At 33.3% G+C, this 12,114-nt stretch overlaps 3 non-coding genes across 3 annotated transcripts; all 3 read left to right on the top strand.

Moving 5' to 3' along the window:
- Positions 1-2,132: 2,132 nt before the first annotated feature.
- LOC138914205 (small subunit ribosomal RNA) lies at positions 2,133-4,126 on the top strand. Its single transcript, XR_011420069.1, has one exon. It is a non-coding gene; the product is annotated as a small subunit ribosomal RNA (ribosomal RNA).
- A 622-nt stretch (positions 4,127-4,748) lies between these two features.
- On the top strand, positions 4,749-4,927 carry LOC138914202 (5.8S ribosomal RNA). The gene has a single exon (XR_011420066.1). It is a non-coding gene; the product is annotated as a 5.8S ribosomal RNA (ribosomal RNA).
- Positions 4,928-5,324: 397 nt separating this feature from the next.
- Positions 5,325-9,280, top strand: LOC138914208 (large subunit ribosomal RNA). Its single transcript, XR_011420072.1, has one exon. It is a non-coding gene; the product is annotated as a large subunit ribosomal RNA (ribosomal RNA).
- The last annotated feature ends 2,834 nt before the right edge of the window (positions 9,281-12,114 follow it).

Genomic DNA, 12,114 nt, shown 5'->3' on the forward strand with positions numbered 1-12,114 from the left:
GAAGTTATATTGATATGGAAGAAAATAATGAGTCATATAGATATGTTGGCATCAGTACGAAATATGCCCAATTTACATACACCGGGGCCGCAGTACGAAAAATACCCAATATTTAGACGTCGTGGCCAAAAACATATATAGGGAGGCAGTGCTCGCCGACCGGCCGTATTGTTCAAAATTTATGTTTATCATATTATTTTGGCAATGCTATATATAAATGATATCTTTATACATATAATTCAATTATAGCGATATGGAAATACCATATTATATGTATAAAGAAAAAAAATGTATAATAAAATATACATTGACATACAAATATGGCTAGTTGTATGGATATGCCGTATTCATTATATGGATACGGCATATAGATTATATAAATATGACCAAAAAATATTTTATATTGATATGGCAAATAAAGAAATTACTGAATATGGAAATAAAAGAAGTTATATGATATGGAAGAAAATAATGAGTCATATAGATATGTTGGCATCAGTACGAAATATGCCCAATTTACATACACCGGGGCCGCAGTACGAAAAATACCCAATATTTAGACGTCGTGGCCAAAAACATATATAGGGAGGCAGTGCTCGCCGACCGGCCGTATTGTTCAAAATTTATGTTTATCATATTATTTTGGCAATGCTATATATAAATGATATCTTATACATATAATTCAATTATAGCGATATGGAAATACCATATTATATGTATAAAGAAAAAAAATGTATAATAAAATATACATTGACATACAAATATGGCTAGTTGTATGGATATGCCGTATTCATTATATGGATACGGCATATAGATTATATGGATATGACCAAAAAATAATTCATAAAGAAATTATATGAATATGGCAGAAATAATTGGTTATATTAATATGATCAAATAATACTTTATATAAAAAAGTGAATATCTTTGGTTGGGTGGCAAAGAGAATTAAATATGCCCGATATATAGACGTCGTGGCCAAAAACTACTATAGGGTGAAGTGCTTGTCTGTTGGTCTATATATATACATATAATATTTTATGCGTACACATTATTATTATAGATAGTTAATATCTATCGTATGGGTGGCAAACGGAATTAAATAATTTCGATATTTAGACGTCGTGGCCAAAAACTACTATAGGATGGTCAGTGGTTGTCCACCAATTAATTATTGAACAAACCATATGAATATCATATGCTGTTGTCAATATAATGTATATCAATAATAATAAAAAATAAGGATGGTACAGTAAGTAGTCCATCTACTATTGAACAAAATATATTATAATATATACTTTTGTTATCAATAGAACAACATATATTAAAATCAAAATATTATCCGTATAAATTTGTTTCTTAAATGAAATTAAGACTTGGCTACGCGGTTAATATTATAAACCCATGATAATAAGGTGAAACAGAGGTCAAGTTTCTATTATATATAGAATAACAAATTGTTTCCGACTTTTATCGTTAATCTTTGGTGGCAGGTATATATGATAATTTATATTAAATTATTATATCCCCTGTCGTTTGGGCACAGAGTATCGCTTGCCGGTACAATGTGTTTACAAAAAGCATTATAATAAAATATAATTGCAATATTAGTGATCAAAATAATTTCATATGCGCTCGGTTTTATATCATATATTACCAGAGAGATATGGAAAAGATAAATTTTAAATTTATCATCAAAATGCAAATGATTTAACTCAATATTTATATTGGTTAAACAAAAATTGTACATGTGTGGATACAATAATTATGTATGTTGAACAAAAATGATATTTTAGAATGAAATATGTATATATAATATAATAAAAACTTATAGAAAGAACAATATATATTGAAAATTGTGTTATAAAAAAGTTGTACTTTTTCTTTAACATCAATTATAAACTTGTTATATTAGTGGCGAAACAAGTAAAAATTAAAGAACGTATACGAATGCCATATAAAAATGGCCGTATTCGAATTAAAATAGAATTATTTCACAAAGCAAAAAAAAAATATTGAATTAAAATCAATATTTAAGAAAAACCGAACATATAAAATGGAAATAAAATCTATTATATTTATATTACTAATTTCTATTCAAAAAATATGAATGAAATATGAACGAAAACATTATTCTGGTTGATCCTGCCAGTAGTTATATGCTTGTCTCAAAGATTAAGCCATGCATGTCTAAGTACACACGAATTAAAAGTGAAACCGCAAAAGGCTCATTATATCAGTTATGGTTCCTTAGATCGTTAACAGTTACTTGGATAACTGTGGTAATTCTAGAGCTAATACATGCAATTAAAACATGAACCTTATGGGACATGTGCTTTTATTAGGCTAAAACCAAGCGATCGCAAGATCGTTATATTGGTTGAACTCTAGATAACATGCAGATCGTATGGTCTTGTACCGACGACAGATCTTTCAAATGTCTGCCCTATCAACTTTTGATGGTAGTATCTAGGACTACCATGGTTGCAACGGGTAACGGGGAATCAGGGTTCGATTCCGGAGAGGGAGCCTGAGAAACGGCTACCACATCTAAGGAAGGCAGCAGGCGCGTAAATTACCCACTCCCAGCTCGGGGAGGTAGTGACGAAAAATAACAATACAGGACTCATATCCGAGGCCCTGTAATTGGAATGAGTACACTTTAAATCCTTTAACAAGGACCAATTGGAGGGCAAGTCTGGTGCCAGCAGCCGCGGTAATTCCAGCTCCAATAGCGTATATTAAAGTTGTTGCGTTTAAAACGTTCGTAGTTGAACTTGTGCTTCATACGGGTAGTACAACTTACAATTGTGGTTAGTACTATACCTTTATGTATGTAAGCGTATTACCGGTGGAGTTCTTATATGTGTTTAAATACTTGTATTTTTTCATATGTTCCTCCTATTTAAAAACCTGCATTAGTGCTCTTAAACGAGTGTTATTGTGGGCCGGTACAATTACTTTGAACAAATTAGAGTGCTTAAAGCAGGCTTCAAATGCCTGAATATTCTGTGCATGGGATAATGAAATAAGACCTCTGTTCTGCTTTCATTGGTTTTCAGATCAAGAGGTAATGATTAATAGAAGCAGTTTGGGGGCATTAGTATTACGACGCGAGAGGTGAAATTCTTGGACCGTCGTAAGACTAACTTAAGCGAAAGCATTTGCCAAAGATGTTTTCATTAATCAAGAACGAAAGTTAGAGGTTCGAAGGCGATCAGATACCGCCCTAGTTCTAACCATAAACGATGCCAGCTAGCAATTGGGTGTAGCTACTTTTATGGCTCTCTCAGTCGCTTCCCGGAAACCAAAGCTTTTGGGCTCCGGGGGAAGTATGGTTGCAAAGCTGAAACTTAAAGGAATTGACGGAAGGGCACCACCAGGAGTGGAGCCTGCGGCTTAATTTGACTCAACACGGGAAAACTTACCAGGTCCGAACATAAGTGTGTAAGACAGATTGATAGCTCTTTCTCGAATCTATGGGTGGTGGTGCATGGCCGTTCTTAGTTCGTGGAGTGATTTGTCTGGTTAATTCCGATAACGAACGAGACTCAAATATATTAAATAGATATCTTCAGGATTATGGTGTTGAAGCTTATATAGCCTTCATTCATGGTGGCAGTAAAATGTTTATTGTGTTTGAATGTGTTTATATAAGTGGAGCCGTACCTGTTGGTTTGTCCCATTATAAGGACACTAGCTTCTTAAATGGACAAATTGCGTCTAGCAATAATGAGATTGAGCAATAACAGGTCTGTGATGCCCTTAGATGTCCTGGGCTGCACGCGCGCTACAATGAAAGTATCAACGTGTATTTCCTAGACCGAGAGGTCCGGGTAAACCGCTGAACCACTTTCATGCTTGGGATTGTGAACTGAAACTGTTCACATGAACTTGGAATTCCCAGTAAGTGTGAGTCATTAACTCGCATTGATTACGTCCCTGCCCTTTGTACACACCGCCCGTCGCTACTACCGATTGAATTATTTAGTGAGGTCTCCGGACGTGATCACTGTGACGCCTTGTGTGTTACGGTTGTTTCGCAAAAGTTGACCGAACTTGATTATTTAGAGGAAGTAAAAGTCGTAACAAGGTTTCCGTAGGTGAACCTGCGGAAGGATCATTATTGTATAATATCCTTACCGTTAATAAAAAAATTTGTTAATACAAATTTAATACAAATTACCAATATATATATATATATACATAATAATTATAATAATAATTATACCAAAAATATGATCTTAAAAGTAAAAGATCAAATAAATTTCGAACAAGCAAATCGAAATATTGTAATAATATAATATTATTACAAATAAATTAAATAGAAACAAACATAAAATTCGAACAAGCAAATCGAATTATTAATATAATAAAATATATTTATATATTTATTATAAACTTTTGTGTGTATATGGACCATAATATACACGCGTTGCGAGATGTATTGGCCAACTAATTTGATGATGATCATACATTGGATAATGCAACAACCTAAAATATACAATGTTGTACCTGGTTTCAGGTTAATGTTTTATATAAAATTATCAATATATATTAACAAACAAATGCCATTACAAATAATACTTTGATATATATTGTTTATATAAAACTAAGACATTTCGCAGCATTTATTTTAGGTATATAAATACATTTATTGAAGGAATTGATATATGCCAGTAAAATGGTGTATTTTTAATTTCTTTCAATAAAAACATATTTGACCAAATTTAAAACCAATATTATAAAACTCTAAGCGGTGGATCACTCGGCTCATGGGTCGATGAAGAACGCAGCAAACTGTGCGTCATCGTGTGAACTGCAGGACACATGAACATCGACATTTTGAACGCATATCGCAGTCCATGCTGTTATGTACTTTAATTAATTTTATAGTGCTGCTTGGACTACATATGGTTGAGGGTTGTAAGACTATGCTAATTAAGTTGTTTATACAAATTTTATAATAAAATTTTATAAGCATATGGTATATTATTGGATAAAAATAATTTAATTATTTTATTCATAATATTAACAAATATATGAAAAAATTATCTCACAATAGTAATTAAACTTTGAGAAAAACGAAGAGGAATATTTTCTTTTTCAATCAAATAATACTGAGAAATGTCTAGCATAAAATATTATCTAGAATTGTCTCTTATTAATGATTTGAAATATGAAAAACGTTGACAATATTATTATTCTTCGTTAATTCGTTACAAATAAATGCCATTAATATATATATACGTCAGCTTTAAACGAATTTAATAAAATGTTTTATCATTATATATAAAGAATTAATTGCAAATAAAAGTTATATACAACCTCAACTCATATGGGACTACCCCCTGAATTTAAGCATATTAATTAGGGGAGGAAAAGAAACTAACAAGGATTTTCTTAGTAGCGGCGAGCGAAAAGAAATCAGTTCAGCACTAAGTCACTTTGTCTATATGGCAAATGTGAGATGCAGTGTATGGAGCGTCAATATTCTAGTATGAGAAATTAACGATTTAAGTCCTTCTTAAATGAGGCCATTTACCCATAGAGGGTGCCAGGCCCGTATAACGTTAATGATTACTAGATGATGTTTCCAAAGAGTCGTGTTGCTTGATAGTGCAGCACTAAGTGGGTGGTAAACTCCATCTAAAACTAAATATAACCATGAGACCGATAGTAAACAAGTACCGTGAGGGAAAGTTGAAAAGAACTCTGAATAGAGAGTTAAACAGTACGTGAAACTGCTTAGAGGTTAAGCCCGATGAACCTGAATATCCGTTATGGAAAATTCATCATTAAAATTGTAATATTTAAACAATATTATGATAATAGTGTGCATTTTTTCCATATAAGGACATTGTAATCTATTAGCATACCAAATTTATCATAAAATATAACTTATAGTTTATTCAAATTAAATTGCTTGCATTTTAACACAGAATAAATGTTATTAATTTGATAAAGTGCTGATAGATTTATATGAATACAGTGCGTTAATTTTTCGGAATTATATAATGGCATGATTATCATTGATTTTTGTGTTTATTATATGCACTTGTAGGATTAACAATGCGAAAGATTCAGGATACCTTCGGGACCCGTCTTGAAACACGGACCAAGGAGTCTAACATATGTGCAAGTTATTGGGATATAAACCTAATAGCGTAATTAACTTGACTAATAATGGGATTAGTTTTTTAACTATTTATAGCTAATTAACACAATCCCGGGGCGTTCTATATAGTTATGTATAATGATATTTATATTATTTATGCCTCTAACTGGAACGTACCTTGAGCATATATGCTGTGACCCGAAAGATGGTGAACTATACTTGATCAGGTTGAAGTCAGGGGAAACCCTGATGGAAGACCGAAACAGTTCTGACGTGCAAATCGATTGTCAGAATTGAGTATAGGGGCGAAAGACCAATCGAACCATCTAGTAGCTGGTTCCTTCCGAAGTTTCCCTCAGGATAGCTGGTGCATTTTAATATTATATAAAATAATCTTATCTGGTAAAGCGAATGATTAGAGGCCTTAGGGTCGAAACGATCTTAACCTATTCTCAAACTTTAAATGGGTAAGAACCTTAACTTTCTTGATATGAAGTTTAAGGTTATGATATAATGTGCCCAGTGGGCCACTTTTGGTAAGCAGAACTGGCGCTGTGGGATGAACCAAACGTAATGTTACGGTGCCCAAATTAACAACTCATGCAGATACCATGAAAGGCGTTGGTTGCTTAAAACAGCAGGACGGTGATCATGGAAGTCGAAATCCGCTAAGGAGTGTGTAACAACTCACCTGCCGAAGCAACTAGCCCTTAAAATGGATGGCGCTTAAGTTGTATACCTATACATTACCGCTAAAGTAGATGATTTATATTACTTGTGATATAAATTTTGAAACTTTAGTGAGTAGGAAGGTACAATGGTATGCGTAGAAGTGTTTGGCGTAAGCCTGCATGGAGCTGCCATTGGTACAGATCTTGGTGGTAGTAGCAAATAATCGAATGAGACCTTGGAGGACTGAAGTGGAGAAGGGTTTCGTGTGAACAGTGGTTGATCACGAGTTAGTCGGTCCTAAGTTCAAGGCGAAAGCCGAAAATTTTCAAGTAAAACCAAAAACGCAATATATACAAATCAAGCTAATATAATATACTTGAATAATTTTGAACGAAAGGGAATACGGTTCCAATTCCGTAACCTGTTGAGTATCCGTTTGTTATTAAATATGGGCCTCGTGCTCATCCTGGCAACAGGAACGACCATAAAGAAGCCGTCGAGAGATATCGGAAGAGTTTTCTTTCTGTTTTATAGCCGTACTACCATGGAAGTCTTTCGCAGAGAGATATGGTAGATGGGCTAGAAGAGCATGACATATACTGTTGTGTCGATATTTTCTCCTCGGACCTTGAAAATTTATGGTGGGGACACGCAAACTTCTCAACAGGCCGTACCAATATCCGCAGCTGGTCTCCAAGGTGAAGAGTCTCTAGTCGATAGAATAATGTAGGTAAGGGAAGTCGGCAAATTAGATCCGTAACTTCGGGATAAGGATTGGCTCTGAAGATTGAGATAGTCGGGCTTGATTGGGAAACAATAACATGGTTTATGTGCTCGTTCTGGGTAAATAGAGTTTCTAGCATTTATGTTAGTTACTTGTTCCCCGGATAGTTAGTTACGTAGCCAATTGTGGAACTTTCTTGCTAAAATTTTTAAGAATACTAATTGGGTCAAACCAATTAGTTCTTATTAATTATAACGATTATCAATTAACAATCAATTCAGAACTGGCACGGACTTGGGGAATCCGACTGTCTAATTAAAACAAAGCATTGTGATGGCCCTAGCGGGTGTTGACACAATGTGATTTCTGCCCAGTGCTCTGAATGTCAAAGTGAAGAAATTCAAGTAAGCGCGGGTCAACGGCGGGAGTAACTATGACTCTCTTAAGGTAGCCAAATGCCTCGTCATCTAATTAGTGACGCGCATGAATGGATTAACGAGATTCCTACTGTCCCTATCTACTATCTAGCGAAACCACAGCCAAGGGAACGGGCTTGGAATAATTAGCGGGGAAAGAAGACCCTTTTGAGCTTGACTCTAATCTGGCAGTGTAAGGAGACATAAGAGGTGTAGAATAAGTGGGAGATATTAGACTTCGGTTTGGTATCGTCAATGAAATACCACTACTCTTATTGTTTCCTTACTTACTTGATTAAATGGAACGTGTATCATTTCCTAGCCATTATACGGATATATTTATTATATCTTATGGTATTGGGTTTTGATGCAAGCTTCTTGATCAAAGTATCACGAGTTTGTTATATAATCGCAAACAAATTCTTTAATAAAACGGTGCATTTATGTATTTTTGATTTGAAAATTTGGTATAACTCCAATTACTCAGGTATGATCCAATTCAAGGACATTGCCAGGTAGGGAGTTTGACTGGGGCGGTACATCTCTCAAATAATAACGGAGGTGTCCCAAGGCCAGCTCAGTGCGGACAGAAACCACACATAGAGCAAAAGGGCAAATGCTGACTTGATCTCGGTGTTCAGTACACACAGGGACAGCAAAAGCTCGGCCTATCGATCCTTTTGGTTTAAAGAGTTTTTAACAAGAGGTGTCAGAAAAGTTACCATAGGGATAACTGGCTTGTGGCGGCCAAGCGTTCATAGCGACGTCGCTTTTTGATCCTTCGATGTCGGCTCTTCCTATCATTGTGAAGCAAAATTCACCAAGCGTTGGATTGTTCACCCATGCAAGGGAACGTGAGCTGGGTTTAGACCGTCGTGAGACAGGTTAGTTTTACCCTACTAATGACAAAACGTTGTTGCGACAGCATTCCTGCGTAGTACGAGAGGAACCGCAGGTACGGACCAATGGCACAATACTTGTTCGAGCGAACAGTGGTATGACGCTACGTCCGTTGGATTATGCCTGAACGCCTCTAAGGTCGTATCCGTGCTGGACTGCAATGATAAATAAGGGGCAATTTGCATTGTATGGCTTCTAAACCATTTAAAGTTTATAATTTACTTTATAAACGACAATGGATGTGATGCCAATGTAATTTGTAACATAGTAAATTGGGAGGATCTTCGATCACCTGATGCCGCGCTAGTTACATATAAAAGCATTATTTAATACAATGACAAAGCCTAGAATCAATTGTAAACGACTTTTGTAACAGGCAAGGTGTTGTAAGTGGTTGAGCAGCTGCCATACTGCGATCCACTGAAGCTTATCCTTTGCTTGATGATTCGATAATAAACATAAATTTAATTGTGTTTATTTTGTTTGGCTTTTTTAAGTCAGAATATATATATATATAAAATATATATATATAAAAATAATAATTATATTTAAATAAATTTTATTTAAATATATTTAACAATGGTAGCCATATGTATCGTCATCCTATTAGTGACGCGTATAAAAATATTCTAAGTCCGAACATGCAAATAAGAGACATATGCAAGTATATGTACTTCTTAAGGTAGCCAACTGAATCGTCATCCTATTAGTGACGTGTATACAAATATTCTAAGTCCGAACATACAAGTAAGAGACATATGCAAGTATATGTACCTCTTAAGGTAGCCAACTGAATCGTCATCCTATTAGTGACGTGTATAAAAATATTCTAAGTCCGAACATACAAGTAAGAGACATATGCAAGTATATGTACCTCTTAAGGTAGCCAACTGAATCGTCATCCTATTAGTGACGTGTATAAAAATATTCTAAGTCCGAACATACAAGTAAGAGACATATGCAAGTATATGTACCTCTTAAGGTAGCCAACTGAATCGTCATCCTATTAGTGACGCGTATAAAAATATTCTAAGTCCGAACATGCAAATAAGAGACATATGCAAGTATATGTACCTCTTAAGGTAGCCAACTGAATCGTCATCCTATTAGTGACGTGTATAAAAATATTCTAAGTCCGAACATACAAGTAAGAGACATATGCAAGTATATGTACCTCTTAAGGTAGCCAACTGAATCGTCATCCTATTAGTGACGTGTATAAAAATATTCTAAGTCCGAACATACAAGTAAGAGACATATGCAAGTATATGTACCTCTTAAGGTAGCCACTGAATCGTCTTCCGATTAGTGACGTGTATAAAAATATTCCAAGTCCAAACATGAGTTATATGGATATGAAAATAATATTAAGTTCTAGTATGGATATGAAAAAAAATGAGTTATATGGATATGGGAAAAATAACAAGTTCTAGTATGGATATGAAAAAAATGAGTTATGTGGATATGGGAAAAATAATAAGTTCTAGTATGGATATGAAAAAAAAATGAGTTATATGGATATGGAAAAGAATACAGAGTTCTAGTATGGATATGGAAAAATGAGTTATATGAATATGGGAAAAATGATAAGTTCTAGTATGGATATGAAAAAATATTGAGTTATATGGATATTAAAGAAATAATAAGTTCTAGTATGGATATGGAATAAAATGAGTTATATAGATATGGCAAAAAATTTAATGTTCTAGTATGGATATGAAAAAAATTAGTTATATGAATATGGGAAAATTTATAAGTTCTAGTATGGATATGGGAAAAATAATAAGTTCTAGTATGGATATAAAAAAATATTGAGTTATATGGATATTAAAGAAATAATAAGTTCTAGTATGGATATGGAAAAAAATTAGTTATATTGATATGCTAAATAATGAGTTATATGCATATGGGAAAAATACTAAGTTGTAGTATGGATATGGGAAGAATACTGAGTTCTAGTATGGATATGGGAAAATATATCAGTTCTAGTATGGATATGAAAAAATATTGAGTTTTATGGATATTGAAGAGATAATAAGCTCTAGTATGGATATGGAAAAAATTAATTATATTGTAATAGTAAATAATAAGTTATATGGATATAGGAAGAAAATTAGGTTCTAGTATGGATATGAAAAAAATTAGTTCTATGGATATGGGAAAAATAAAAAGTTCTGGTATGGATATGGAAAAATATTAAGTTATATGGATATTCAAGAAATAATAAGTTCTAGTATGGATATGGAATAAAATGAGTTATATAGATATGGCAAAAATATAATGTTCTAGTATGGATATGAAAAAAATTAGTTATATGAATATGGGAAAATTTATAAGTTCTAGTATGGATATGGGAAAAAGAATAAGTTCTAGTATGGATATGAAAAAATATTGAGTTATATGAATATTAAAGAAATAATAAGTTCTAGTCTGAATATGGAAAAATATTATTTATATTGATATGGTAAATAATGATTTATATGGATATGGGATAAATACTAAATTCTAGTGTGGATATGGAAAAACGAGTTATATGGATATGGGAAAATAATAAGTTCAAGTATGGATATGGAAAAAATTAGTTTAATAGTTATAGGTATGGAAAAAAATAATTATATAGATATAGAACAAAAATAAGTTATATGGATATGGTGGCATCAGTACGAAATATGCCCAATTTACATACACCGGAGCCGCAGTACGATAAATACCCAATATTTAGACGTCGTGGCCAAAAACATATATAGGGAGGCAGTGCTCGCCGACCGGCCGTATTGTTCAAAATTTATGTTTTTCATATTATTTTGGCAATGCTATATATAAATGATATCTTATACATATAATTCAATTATAGCGATATGGAAATACCATATTATATGTATAAAGAAAAAAAATGTATAATAAAATATACATTGACATACAAATATGGCTAGTTGTATGGATATGCCGTATTCATTATATGGATACGGCATATAGATTATATAAATATGACCAAAAAATATTTTATATTGATATGGCAAATAAAGAAATTACTTGAATATGGAAATAAAAGAAGTTATATTGATATGGAAGAAAATAATGAGTCATATAGATATGTTGGCATCAGTACGAAATATGCCCAATTTACATACACCGGGGCCGCAGTACGAAAAATACCCAATATTTAGACGTCGTGGCCAAAAACATATATAGGGAGGCAGTGCTCGCCGACCGGCCGTATTGTTCAAAATTTATGTTTATCATATTATTTTGGCAATGCTATATATAAATGATATCTTATACAT

This window comes from Drosophila takahashii, unplaced genomic scaffold (assembly GCF_030179915.1).
Source record: "Drosophila takahashii strain IR98-3 E-12201 unplaced genomic scaffold, DtakHiC1v2 scaffold_144, whole genome shotgun sequence".
NCBI lineage: Eukaryota > Metazoa > Arthropoda > Insecta > Diptera > Drosophilidae > Drosophila > Drosophila takahashii.